A 14,456-nucleotide genomic window follows, 5' to 3' on the forward strand; every position below is an offset into this window, starting at 1 on the left:
AAAAGAAATATAAAAAAAAGTGCAGACACCGAACCCAGAAGTAACCAGAGTTAAATGATAGCCATCAAAATAAAAACATATTCTTTGACCTAAAATGACTTAAAATATACACTTTGCTAACTCACAAGCTGAAAGTGTTGTGACAATAGTGATCACACCTGTAGTAAATACCAACACAAATACACAGAAGTACCTTGTAAATAAATAAATAAATAAATAAAGTGTGTAAACACTTTGTTTACGCACAAAATACATTTGTTGTGACAAACAGACGATCGCACCTGGAGTATTATACAAAGAATAGTACAAAGAAGTACCTTAAAAATAAACAAAGTGTTAAAACACTTTGTTTACTCACAACATACCTGAGTAAATACAAACAACACAGACCATCAAAGGATGTCAACACCTTGATTGGTTTGTTTGACGTGGCTTTATTCTCTCGGATAAAACGAACAAATGCCTTTTCAATCATCTACATGTACATTATTGTTGTTATTTAGTTTTTTTTATAGAGATTACTTTGAACATTTTGTGATGAGTACGAATTTGACAAGCAGCTATTTGAAGGAGTAGAAATCGGAATGATCTTGACAATTTAAAATTGAGCTTCGAAGTCCGGCTTTAAGTATTTACAATCCCTCGTCTTCATCCGCTGCCTCCTGCGCATTGTCAATAACAAGCACAAACAGATAACTTAGACCAAAAATAAAAACTGTTTATCGTCCCCGCCCGCATCCTTTTTAAATAGAGGCCGCCTCCTTTAGTTTTTTAAACGAAGACAAAAAAGGTACATTTGAACGATCTTCGACGGTTTTTATTTTTTTTTAAATAGCGATCCGGATGTCTTTAAAACTGTGTCGGCCGGCCATTTTGAAAAAAGGCCCTCGATTCTTGTTTTTTTCTTCAAGAAGGCAGGACGTTAAAACTGTTTTGTTTTTGGGCCTTTACTTGATTCATGACGAAGAGGTCTGTGGTGAGAGGAAAAAGAGCGATGGGGGGGGGGGGGGTTACAACGAGGGGAGGGATTATCAGGGAGAGAATTGAGATTCACATGAAGAGAACTGCGTACAGTTCGAGAAGGGCTTATTTTGTCAGCAGGCTGACTGGCTTTCATCTTGCATGCCGCAAATTATTTGGCATTCCGAAGGGTTTCTCGAACTTTTTATTTCTGGAAAGATGTCGTTAAAAACATATACGCACACAGCCTGAAAGAATTCGGAATAGTATAGCAGCTATTGCCTGGTACCAATCATCCTGGAACATGTTTTCACCTGAACTGTTGTCATCTTCGGGAAAGGTGGATTTGAATGTCGACCTCTCCATTCATCTTTTTTCTGACAGGAGAATACTTGGAAAAGGAAACATAGTTTGGGTCCCTAAAAGTTTGAATATATAATAAGGAGCGTTACCGCGGTAACTCTTCTCAGAGTCTGCATGTGCATTCCTATAGAGGTTATTCTTCTATTATTTTGTATTTGAAACATTCGAACGGCTCCAAAAACCAAAGGTTTATTTTGCTATAAAATAGTTGTTAGCAAAAAAAATATATATTGAAAACGGGCAATGGAGAAAGCTATTGATATTATTGTCTCTGAAGTAAACGTAGTTTTTTTCTTTTAGAAAAAGATAATTTCTCACTCAAACATTATAAGACTCCAGGCCTGGAGCCTTTTATTAGGCATCTGCAAGCACACAAATTTGTGCAACTAGATTTGTTTCTTTATTTTTTATTCTCTTGCAACTTTGATGTCCAGTTAAGCCCAAGTTTTGACAGGTTTGTTGATTTAATGTATATGAATTGGGATACACCAAGTGAGGATACCGGTCTTTGACAATGACACAAAGTAGCTCTACGAAAAATAGCTCAATGAAATTGGGTCGAGCTATACTCCGAGAAACATCTGGGCACCAAGGCCGAATGTTTCCTTGAACCAAGTAAGATAGAAGGACCAGCAGAGAAAATGATAAGACAGAGCATCAAGGGTGACTTGGAGCTGAGTGTGAGATGCATGGTGAACGATGTATTGATAGAGACGTTGATTGAATGAGCAAACTTGAAGAAGATGATGAGAACAGTGTGTTTCATCCGCTCAGAGCTCAAAACATCTGCCATGGAAACAAATTGCTAAGGCCATGCATGCAGAGAGATTTTCTGTGAACCGAAATGCATTGAAAGAATGTGTTGTTGTCATGTGAAAGTAGGGCAGTGTTTGAACTGTTGCGTTGTCGCTGGTGTTTATTCAGAGGCTTAAATGAGACCAGCGTCCCCCTCCCGCTCACATCCCCGCCCCAAGTTGCCCCTTCTTCCCAATTAACGAGTTCGAACACAATGTACACAATGACTGGTTCGTTACATCAGAAGCCCCCACCCCTTAATGATGTCTTATTCTATTAAGCCTACTCTTAACATCAATGGAAACAGACTGCCCACCAGAGAGAAGTTTATGTGAACCGAAATGCATGGAAAGAATGTGTTGTGGATAATGTGATGAAAAAGAAGGCCAGTGTTGGAACCGCTGTCGCTGCTGGTGTGTATCCAGAGGCGTAAATGAGACACCCCCACCGCGCAGAACCCCGCCCAGGTTTCTCCCTTTACAGTTATCAAGGTCGAACAAAATGCACAAAATGACACATCCCCAACTTAGTGCAATGTCTAGAATTGGATACGTCACTTATACACTTGGATTGTGTGTGCGGGAGGTGCTTTGGTCCTGAAAATACTATACCCATTATTGCTGTGTGGGTTCACACATTGATGAATTTTTGTCATCAGTGGACTGTGGCTATACTCAGCAATGTCTCTGTGTGTTGCTTTTTCGTTTGGAAATAAATTGGCACTTAAAAAAACTTGTAATATGTCACCACATTAATAAGCTAATTTTCCGCTCGTTTAACATTCTCTGAAATATGAACCCTTTTCTACATAAAAAACGGCATGAATTCCAAGATGTACACGACAGCTGCGCCCGGTGCAAGAAGTTCACACAAACTTATCCGATCGGACAATTACACGGGTATATTGGCCTAACGAATTAGACGACGGGAGAGACGAAAATAGCAGCGGGCCGGTGCCGTCAGCCACCGGGGCGCTTTGGCGAGAGAGAAGGCGGCATACAAATTGGGTATAGACTTGTCGACAAGTCGTTAAATGTCTCTTGCAGTGATAGGGGTTTTAAACTCTCCGCGATTCCCGCGACACTGGTGACAATTCTCGCGAGACTGCTGGCGCCCCCGGGAGGCTTGCTCTTACAGACGGTCCCAGTTAATGGGGAGTAGTCGGCAGCCAGAGCTTCGCGAGAGAGCAGTGATCTCGCGAGATAGCAATTGATCGCGGAAACCTAAATTATTACGCCACCAACCCATCGAATAACAATATAATATCAAATAGCGCACGTATCTACCAAAAAGGTACAAAAGAAGGCGCTTAGTACATTTTTACAGAAAGATAAAGTTATTGAAGTTAAGAAATCTGACACCCTTAACTGTCAAAAAGTATCGACAGCAGTCATTAGAAACAACAACTTATTATGTTCTTACAGTGTCTCACTTCTTTTCCAATAGGTAAGAGAACCACTTTAGGACTTAACGCATTTCGTTTCACCCACCGTCATTGTCTGATACAGGTGATCTTATAATGACATGAACTTGGTCAAATCTTGCGGTGTATCGTCCGAATGTCCAGGTAGCAGCCACACAACTTCTTCGTGCCAACCGTATGAGGCAGGCTGGTCGTGTACTTTATGCTGCAAGGACAATTTGTGTAACAGTGGTGCCAACGGTAACGTACCGAGACCCCCTCCATATCCACCCATACCAGACCCCCTAGTAAGGCGACTAACCAGTGGCTGTGGAACAACGAAGGATAATTGCCAAACAACCTTAACTTGGTCAGGTAGGTCAAGTTGATGCAAGTACTAAACATTTGCCTGCATTCTTTACCCCAAATTAACTTTCTAAAACAGTGTCCCGGTAACGGTAAAGGCAGAGGCCCAGAAGAGGTTCTTAATTTCTTTTGTATTTTTTTTTTTTAATTCTGTACCTTTGTTCGGAAAAACATTCCTGATTTTTAGTTTTGGTTTCTTTGTGTGTAGAAACATCAATGACGTTGATGACAGGTTTCTCGTTCATATGGTGTTGTTTCTTTTCACATGGTGTTGTTTCTCTTTCACGTGGTAGTAGTGTTTTTCTTTCACGTGGTAGTGTTTCTCTTTAACTGGTATAGTGTTTCTCTTTAACTGGTATAGTGTTTCTCTTTAACTGGTGTAGTGTTTCTCTTTCACGTGGTAGTATTTCTCTTTCACGTGGTGGTGTTTCTCTTTCACGTGGTAGTGTTTCTCTTTCACGTGGTAGTGTTTTTCTTTCACGTGGTAGTGTTTCTCTTTAATTGGTGTGGTGTTTCGCTTTCACGTGGTAGTGTTTCTCTTTAATTGGTATAGTGTTTCTCTTTCACGTGGTAGTGTTTTCTTTCACGTGGGAGTGTTTCTCTTTCACGTGGTAGTGTTTTTCTTTCACGTGGTAGTGTTCTCTTTAATTGGTGTAGTGTTTCGCTTTCACGTGGTAGTGTTTCTCTTAATTGGTATAGTGTTTCTCTTTCACGTGGTAGTGTTTTTCTTTCACGTGGTAGTGTTTCTCTTTAACTGGTATATTGTTTCTCTTTCACGTGGTGGTGTTTCTCTTTCACGTGGTAGTGTTTCTCCTTCACGTGGTTGTGTTTCTCTTTAACTGGTATAGTGTTTCTCTTTCACGTGGTGGTGTTTCTCTTTCACGTGTTTGTGTTTCTCTTTCACGTGGTTGTGTTTCTCCTTCACGTGGTTGTGTTTCTCTTTAACTGGTATAGTGTTTCTCTTTCACGTGGTGGTGTTTCTCTTTAACTGGTATAGTCTTTCTCCTTCACGTGGTTGTGTTTCTCTTAAACTTGTATAGTGTTTCTCTTTCACGTGGTGGTGTTTCTCTTTAACTGGTATACTGTTTCTCTTTCACGTGGTAGTGTTTCTCTTTCATGTGGTAGTGTTTCTGGTTCACATTGTAGTGTTTCTTCTTCACGTGGTAGTGTTTCTTGTTCACGTGGTTGTGTTTCCCTGTCACATGGTAGTGTTACTCGTTCACATGGTTGTGTTTATCTTTAACTGGTATAGTGTTTTCTTTCACGTGGTAGTGTTTCTCTTTCACGTGGTGGTGTTTCTCTTTCACATTTTCTTGTTCACGTTGTAGTGTTTCCCTTTCACGTGGTTGTGTTTCTCTTTCACATTGTAGTGTTTCTTATTCACGGGGTAGTGTTTCCCTTTCACGTAGTTGTGTTTCTCTTTCACATGGTAGTGTTTCTTGTTCACGTGGTAGCTAAAGTGTTTCCCTTTCACACGGTAGTGTTTCCTGTTCACGTGGTAGTGTTTCCTGTTCACGTGGTAGTGACAATCTTTCACGTGGTAGTGTGTTCTCTTTCACGTGGTATTGTTTCTCTTTCACGTGGTAGTGTTTCTCTTTCACGTGGTAGTGTTTCTCTTTCACGTGGTAGTGTTTCTCTTTCACATTGTAGTGTTTCGCTTTCGGATGGTAGTGTTTCTCTTTCACGTGGTAGTGTTTCTCCCGTAGTGTTTCTCTTTCACGTGGTTGTGTTTCTCTTTCACATAGTGTTTCTCTTTCATGTGGTATTGTTTCTCTTTCATGTGGTAGTGTTTCTCTTTCACGCGGTAGTGTTTCTTTTTCACGTGGTTGTATTTCTCTTTCACATGGTTGTGTTTCTCTCTTACATGGTGTTTATCTTTCACGTGGTAGTGTTTCTCTTTCACGTGGTAGTGTTTCTCTTTCACGCGGTAGTGTTTCTCCTTTACGTGGTAGTGTTTCTTTTTCACGTGGTTGTGTTTCTCTTTCACGTGGTTGTGTTTCTCTTTCATGTGGTAGTGTTTCTCTTTCACGCGGTAGTGTTTCTCCTTCACACGGTAGCGTTTCCCTTTACGGTGTATACTGTTTCTTGTTCCTGTGGTAGTCTTTTAAAAACAAATCCCAGCTTCTCTGAGCATGGCCATGATACCCCATTGATGAACGCAAATTTCAAAATCTTCCTCAATTTCACGGATCTTTTCCAGACTGTTTTCGTTTTTGTTTATACATGTTTCAAAAAACATTGTTTAAATGTAAATATATACTCTTTCTTTAATTTCAGACGAATCTCGCCGTATTCAAATCAACAAACAATGCGCTTCACAGAACAACATTCTCGTTGGTAATATTTTCCAATACACTGCTCAGTGTAACATTCCAGCTGTAGATCCTGGTTACTGTGTAACTTGCTGTCTGGATAACAGTTGCATGTTGGAAACTACAGATGCAGCTGTAAGGCCTATTGTGTTTACATCGCTGCACCAATCTTTGCTTCTTCTGACAACAGTCCTTACTAGATTGCTTTGTTGATGGACGGTGAGGACCTAATAATAATATCGCAAATCCTTGACAATATTTAATCCAAGATAGAGGTATCTCTTCTAATAATTAAGATATATCTTTTTCGGACGTACAAAGTTAACGTTTAATAACTTTAAAGTCACCTGGAAATATAATTTTTTCTTCTTCAAACAGTAGAGTATATGTTTCTGAACAATAAAGTATTTGTTTGAGTAATTGTTTTAACGATTTATATGTTTAAAAAAATAAATAAAGTTGTGTGGGGGATGACTCCGCCTACCCCTTTTGTGACGTCAATCGAGGAAGACTTTAATTTCCGGAACAGAGATAATCTCTACAAAAACACGGCAGGTTGTTCTGTATTTTTTTTGCAACAGCTCCCATTGGTGGGGCTTACCCGAACCGTAGACTACATACGGCTTCCTGATCTTCCTGACCGAAGTGGCTCCAACCTGTTATTTAACTAATATTCTGTGCACCTTTGTATCTATTTAGATAATTGGTAGTAACTGGAGTGGACTTGGTGTGACATCGTTCGCAAAGTAGAGATTAAAAGACACGCTTATCCGTCCAGCACCCTGTAAAACAAACGTTTACATGATTTAGAGTCTCATAAACTCCTCTACGAGAAGAGAGTCCACAGGATTTAAGGCAAATGGTGAGGTCTCAATCTATTTGGTTTGCGGTAACACCATGTGTGAATCTACTTGCCAGGTAGAGTTTGTTCTTTGAGAACTGTCTTTCTTTGTTGTAATACCGCGGAGTAGATTTATCGGATGTTCGGGAGACTTCTCGGTTTTGAAAAGAACTGTCCTGCTTTTTATAACTATTACTCGGGCGGAAGGTATAGAAAATTGGCTGGGATTACTACTGTAGCTGTAAATGATCGTATAACTGCACTACCGCGGAGTCAGTTCTTGATTTGGTCTCAATGTTTCGGCTAGCTTGCTCTAGTTATCGTCAGGAGGGTCATCGTTGGATGGATTGTGAGAGCTGGTGCCAGACTTTCCATCCTATACCTATACCTAGGTATGGGGGGAAAGGGGCGCGCAAGTTTAAATCAAGCGGGAAAACAAAAACTTGTCGTGTTGTCTACCTACTGAAAACACCACAGAGTTGCGGGGGGGGGGGGGGTATATTACGTGAACACCAACACCGGGTATTGCATTAATTGGAGGGGGTGTTAGCAAAAAGTGACAGTGTGGAAATGACCCTGTGCCCCCTTTGGGAAATAAAAATGCCTAAAGCTGAGGGTGTGGGTGTGTGTGTGTGTGTGGGAAGGGGTGAATTTAAGGGTTGTGTGAGACGAGATTGGATATGTAACTACACCCATAGGGGGCATTCATGCTATGTCAAGAGTGGACTCACACGTACACGTGATGGCCATGGAAGTGTGATGCGATGGCTGCGTGATTGGGTTTAACTGCACAGTAACTAATGCAAAAGATGTATACTACTTGGAATATGGACTGTAGTTTGTCGTTGTAAATGTATAGAATCAGACGCTTGCTACTGCAACCTGCATCTGAAAACCAGATAGATGTATTAACATAGCCTTTAAACAATCTGAGATTTAAAACAACCAATGTCACTTTCGCTCGTTATTAATGGTGTACTCATCGGATTAATAATTTAATGGTCCCGTTTGGAATTTTGCTACTTTGTATGTTTTGAAGAATTGTAGGCTAGGCCCAATGTGTGGTTTTCAACGAAACTGTAAAAAGATATCTGCAATACGGTGCTTAGTGCAAAACTTCAACCGTGAAATTTATTTCACGGTTGAAGTTTGTAAATTTTGCCTTTATGAAGGGGCCGTTTGCAAAACTTCCACCGTGAGATTTACGGCACTTTACCTGGCACCATAGCTGCCAGGTAAAGCACCACATTATTACGGATATTTTTTACAGTGGGTAACGTGTGTATTAATTCATGTGTTTAATATTAGGCCGATCTGAGGAAAATGTTGTTCCCGTTCTTTTTAACTTATAATATGCCTTAAAAGGCATTCTGCGAGACAACTCGCATGATTATGTACAATAAAATGTGGTGTGTTTCTTTATTGGTCCATTCTCGTTACTATTATTTGGGGTGCATGGTAAAACATAATATCACCAAAGATAATTATCTCCGCTTACGTTGCAACATTAGTCTTGGTGGAAGACCTTCTCCTGTCGACTTCTCACAATTTCCCCATGAGAGGGCGCTATCATCCACGAACCGCTCTCACAACACTAGAGAGGGCCCCTGTCTTTATCCGCAGCAAGGATTAAGACGTACCTGCTAGGCTGCTAGTTAGATCCAGTGATCCAATTGGATACAATGATATTGGATAACGGCACGGTGACATGAGCTTTCCATAGAGCAAGTTCGAGTGAGGCACTATAGTCGACCATTGGTTGATTTTGCCTGGTACCTAGGATGTATTGAATGCATAGGTAACCAGGAAAAATCAACCAATGGTCGCCTATATAGTGCCTCACTCGAACTTGCTCATAGATGCCCAAGCAGTACACTCCTATCACGTCTGACATAGAATTTGAATGCATATATCCCTATTTGAAATGAATGTAGGTCAAAGGTGAACATACACGCCGGTTTGGAGGCAGGTCTCAGGCGTTATTAACGAGCCTCGAAGAGTGACGTCAGATGTTCAGGCTATCACAACACACGAGCCTGACACTTCCAGGCTCGTGTATAACGCCAGAGACCTCTTGCCGGCGTGTATGTTCACCTTTGACCTACATTCATTTCACATAGATACGCAGTCAAATGCTATGGCGGACGTCATATGAGTCTGTGCTGTTCTTCGATGGTTGCTAGCAGTTAACTATCGCAGCAGGATCGATGTTTGCGGAACCATGTTGTGCACCAGTAAGGATGTATTGGACTGAGAGGTGATTAATGAAGGCACAATAGATAGTGTTCACACAGCTTGCACAATTTTGGTGTTCTGCATTTAGTGAGAAAGCCATGCTTTTCATGGCACAATTAGAATTTTTGGGTAATTACTTCTCTTATGAATAAAGTAGAAAGCCTTTTTTCTTGACTTCCTCCTTAAACGATTGAGAAAAATAATTGAGAATTTGAGTGGTCTAGCTTTTTTGGTTTATCTGCTACATCCAATTCAACTTGCACTGGTCCAAGGTCTATGGGGATTTCCCCATGGATTTGCATTGACAGTGCCTTTAGTGTGGGGACTAAGCCTTGGAATAAATTTACATCTACGTCTTTGTTAATACTCTGCAGGCAAGCGTGGTATTTCATGTATTTTGGGAATTGTTTAACTATCTCTACACCATGTTTAACTATCTCATGACATTTTTTATTTCAAACATCAAGTTATGAACCGCAAGGGAAACCAACTGAGTAAATTAAAGGAAAACAATCGAGAAAAATTACTCCAGCGGGATTTGAAGCAACGACCTCCGGATTAACGTACCGGCGCACAGTGGGCCAAGTCAAGGTCAAACTACGCATGGTAACTTCATGGCGTTAATTGAAATCAGTAAACAAAACCTTTGAACAAATAATTATTCAACCACGTATATAAATTTCAGTCTATTACAAGGGTTGTTTTTTCCTCAATCAAACAAGTTGTTTAAAGTGGAATTATATCAAGTAGATTAGAAGAAACTATCAAAAGAGTTATTATTAAAGTAGGTGTGAATACATTACCGAGAATATTGAATATTCATGAGAATGTGGTCAAGTAGTCGGAGCCTGGACCAAATTTTAGATTCTTTATCCCCCGATGCAAAATTAACGTCTTTTTAATCGTTGCGGTACCCGCTGCTAAAACATAAGATTCAAACTGCCTCTCTACATGACAATCTCGAAGGTCTAGTTTGTAAGACTGCTCTAGAATTGCAAAGGTAATTGGTTCGAATCCCAACCGTGTAATATTCCTGTCTTTGTTTTCCCCCTAAGGAACTCGGAAAAGTACTGAGTACACAGTGCTTATAATACAAATCGGTAAACGGGTAAAACCAAATTATACATATTTTTTTTATCCCCGATGCAAATTTAACGTTTATCAAAAAGTGCGGTACCCGCTGCTAAAATTTCGGATTTGAATTGCCTCTAGCTGTACCGGTCAATCTCGGTGGTGTAGTTGGTAAGACACTGCTTAAGAGATACAAAGGTCGTGGGTTAGAGTCCAACCCGAGTATATTACTCGGCTTTTTTTTACAGCACTTGGGAAAATACGAAGTACACAGTGCTAACACACATCGGTGTAACGGTTAAACCAAACTTGTTATTCTTTATCCTCCGATAGAAATTTATTAATAACTGCTTCAAAAATACCCGACTTTTTTCAAATATCAAATTACAAACCACAAGGAAAACCGACTGGGTAATTTGTTCGGCTGAACAGAGAAAATTTACTCCAGCGGGATTTTAACCAACGACCTCCGGATTAACGTATCGGCGCTCTACCAACTGAGCTATACAGACCTTCATTGGCTGTCTAAAAACATAGCTGAATATTGATTGAAACGTTGTCATCATTCATGTTCTATCTTTTATTTATTTATTAGCCCAATCTTTCGACAGGGCGGTGAAAAATTAGTCTATAGACTCTTAATTTGTTACTCTGCACGGAAATCTTTAGTGTTTTTAAAATGGTTTATTCGTCCGAATAAAGCCATACGGCAATGATACATACATTTTATGCAGTAATTTACAGAAACTTTGTACAAAATAAATAAAAACATAAACACTGACAACTTTTGAGAAACTTAGGGTAACCCTAACATTCTACAAAACGAACAGTAAACATAACATTGATCAGAAAACAACTCAATTCAACAAAATTAATCGAAAGCACTATAAAACAGTAGTCAATAACCCTTCACCAAAAAGTTCTTTGTTCGTGAGTTCACAACATTAATCAAAATCATTCCCTTCACCATTATGAGTTCTCAATTCGACAGTCGAATCTCATCACCAACAGTTCATTGTTCATGGGGTTTTGCAGCCCATTTCAAAGAATAACTGGTAGTTATCCCATACTCCTAACCTGCTTATCCGTCGTTTCATCTCCATGTTACTCCAAGTGCAGACTTCTCGATACGATTCTGCGGGGATGTGTCTTTCGAAGTATTTCTTCAGTCTCTTTCTCTCCTCTGGGTTGTCCGTTTCGTCTCGCTGATTGAGTCGGAGTTCACTGGTTCCCGGGTTTCTCTGTATGTGCTGTCCATTGCTTGTGTTTGTTCTTGTTGTTTTGAAGGTCCAGGCTGAGGTTGTAGTGGTTCTTTTGTACTGGAGGGTGCGTCAAGTGTTCTCCCTTTCGTTACGTCGTTTCTTTCTCTTGAGTCTCGGTGGTTGTGGCGGTTCCGGTTGTGTCTGTTTTTCTTCTTCGTCTTCCCCTGAAGATTGTTCAGAAAGTAATGGTGACTTCTTGACTCGGTTAGCGTAGGTGTGCGGGCATAGTTGCGTCGTGTGTTCAGTTGATTTGCAGTTCGTGCAATCGGATGGCTGCCGGCAGTTCTTTCTCATGTGTCCATATTGTTGGCATGAATTACACCTGATGTTGGGGCAGGTGGCGGCCTTGTGCCCCTCTTCTGAGCACTTTCTACACGTTTCTGTCTGTGTACTTGACAACCAGTTGAAACCCGTTCACCGTGATGTACGATGGTATCTTTCTGTCTATCTCCATACGTAGGTGCCGGTTGCCGTTTTCCCAATTCTGATGTTGCTGCCAGTGTCCTCGACGGATGGCGTGAACCTCTCCGTACGAGGACATGACGGCAGCGACGCTGGTGTCTTTCATCTCAAAAGGTGCATACATTACTGTTACGTAATGCAAGTTCTTGCCGGCAGGTGCTGTGTGTACGGTGTTTTCCCCGATCTTCAGCTCCGTTGTCATTAGTGTCTCTGTTCCTTCTGCGGTCTTTGTGGTAACGATCCATTTCTTATCGGCCACCTGCTGTACACACTGCACATCATCGGTCAGGGTGGTCTCTACCAAGTCGCATATCTTGTCATAGGTGGCTCTTTCGTTTAGCAAAAGTTCAACGCTGTGATTTCTCTGCATCTTGAACTCGTTTGCACTATCGGTTCTCACTCGAGTTGTAGGGGTTTAAAGCCCTAAGCATGATCCTCAAGATGTTGAACGTTCTCCATACAGGTCCACTGCAACATCCATAGAGAAAGTTAACGTCTTTTTAATCGTCGTGGTACCCGCTGCTAAAACATAAGATGAGTACACAGTGCTTATAATACAAATCGATAAACGGGTAAACCCAAATTATACATTATTTTATCCCCGATGCAAATTTAACGTTTATCAAATAGTGCGGTACCCGCCGCTAAAACTTCGGATTTGAATTGCCTCTAGCTATAGCTGTACCGGTCAATCTCAGTGGTCTATATGGTGAGACAACGCTTAAGCGTTACAAAGGTCTCTGGGTTAGAATCTAACCCGAGTATATTACCCCGGCTGTTTTTACAGCACTTGGGAAAATACGAAGTACACAGCAGTGCTTTACACACATCGGTGTAACGGTTAACCAAACTCTTTATTCTTTATCCACCGATAGAAATGTATTTATAACTGCTCAAAAAATACCTGACCTTTTTTTTTTAAATATCAAATAACAAACCACAAGGGAAACCGACTGGGAAATTTGTTTTTTAAATGGCTGAACAGAGGAAATTTACTCCTGCGGGATTTTAACCAACGACCTCCGGATTAACGTATCGGCGCTCTACCAACTGAGCTATACAGACCTTCATTGGCTGTCTCCCAAAACATAGCTGTATATTGAAACGTTATTTTAGTTCATGTTCTATCTTTTATTTATTTATTAGCCCAATCTTTCGACAGGGCAGCGAAAAATTAGTCTATAGACTCATTAATTTGTTCCTCTGCACGGAAATCTTTAGTAAAAGGCGAAAGATTTATGCGAATGCAGTGAAACCAGAGTGCTTATTGAGTGTTTCACCATGGTAGTCTTTCTTTACATGTGTAACAAACTTCATGGCGTTAATTGATATCAGTTAACAAAGTTTTGAACAAATTATTCAAACATGTATATAAATTTCAATCTATTGCAAGGGTTGTTTTTTCTCTCTCAATCAAACAAGTTGTTTAAAGTGGAATTCTATCAAGTAGATTAGAAGAAACTATCAAAGGAGTTATTATTAAAGTAGGTGTGAATATATTACCGAGAATATTGAATATTCATGAGAAAGTGGTCAAGTAGTCGGAGCCTGGACCAAATTTTAGATTCTTTATCCCCCGATGCAAAATTAACGTCTTTTTAATCGTCGTGGTACCCGCTGCTCAAACATAAGATGAGTACACAGTGCTTATAATACAAATCGATAAACGGGTAAACCCAAATTATACATTTTTTTATCCCCGATGCAAATTTAACGTTTATCAAATAGTGCGGTACCCGCTGCTAAAACTTCGGATTTGAATTGCCTCTAGCTATAGCTGTACCGGTCAATCTCAGTGGTCTATGGTGAGACAACGCTTAAGAGTTACAAAGGTCGTGGGTAAGAATCTAACCCGAGTATTACCCCGGCTGTTTTTACAGCACTTGGGAAAATACGAAGTACACAGTGCTTTACACACATCGGTGTAACGGTTAACCAAACTCTTTATTCTTTATCCACCGATAGAAATGTATTTATAACTGCTCAAAAAATACCTGAACCTTTTTTTTTAAATATCAAATAACAAACCACAAGGGAAACCGACTGGGAAATTTGTTTTTTAAATGGCTGAACAGAGGAAAATGTACTCCTGCGGGATTTAAACCAACGACCTCCGGATTAACGTATCGGCGCTCTACCAACTGAGCTATACAGACCTTCATTGGCTGTCTCCAAAAACATAGCTGTATATTGAAACGTTATTTTAGTTCATGTTCTATCTTTATTTATTTATTAGCCCAATCTTTCGACAGGGCAGCGAAAAATTAGTCTATAGACTCATTAATTTGTTCCTCTGCACGGAATCTTTAGTAAAAGGCGAAAGATTTATGCGAATGCAGTGAAACCAGAGTGCATATTGAGTGTTTCACCATGTAGTCTTTCTTTAC

General features: G+C 40.3%; 1 long non-coding RNA gene and 2 other non-coding genes across 3 annotated transcripts; 1 reads left to right on the plus strand and 2 right to left on the minus strand.

The window, feature by feature from the left end:
* The first annotated feature begins 3,638 nt into the window (after positions 1-3,638).
* Positions 3,639-7,146, plus strand: LOC117289590. The gene is made up of 3 exons (XR_004518963.1): positions 3,639-3,895; positions 6,164-6,417; positions 6,898-7,146. It is a non-coding gene; the product is annotated as an uncharacterized LOC117289590 (long non-coding RNA).
* A 6,067-nt stretch (positions 7,147-13,213) lies between these two features.
* On the minus strand, positions 13,214-13,333 carry LOC117289775. Its single transcript, XR_004518980.1, has one exon. It is a non-coding gene; the product is annotated as a U5 spliceosomal RNA (small nuclear RNA).
* A 970-nt stretch (positions 13,334-14,303) lies between these two features.
* Positions 14,304-14,422, minus strand: LOC117289776. The gene has a single exon (XR_004518981.1). It is a non-coding gene; the product is annotated as a U5 spliceosomal RNA (small nuclear RNA).
* Positions 14,423-14,456: the final 34 nt, after the last annotated feature.

This window comes from Asterias rubens, chromosome 4 (assembly GCF_902459465.1).
Source record: "Asterias rubens chromosome 4, eAstRub1.3, whole genome shotgun sequence".
NCBI classification, from domain to species: Eukaryota; Metazoa; Echinodermata; class Asteroidea; order Forcipulatida; family Asteriidae; genus Asterias; species Asterias rubens.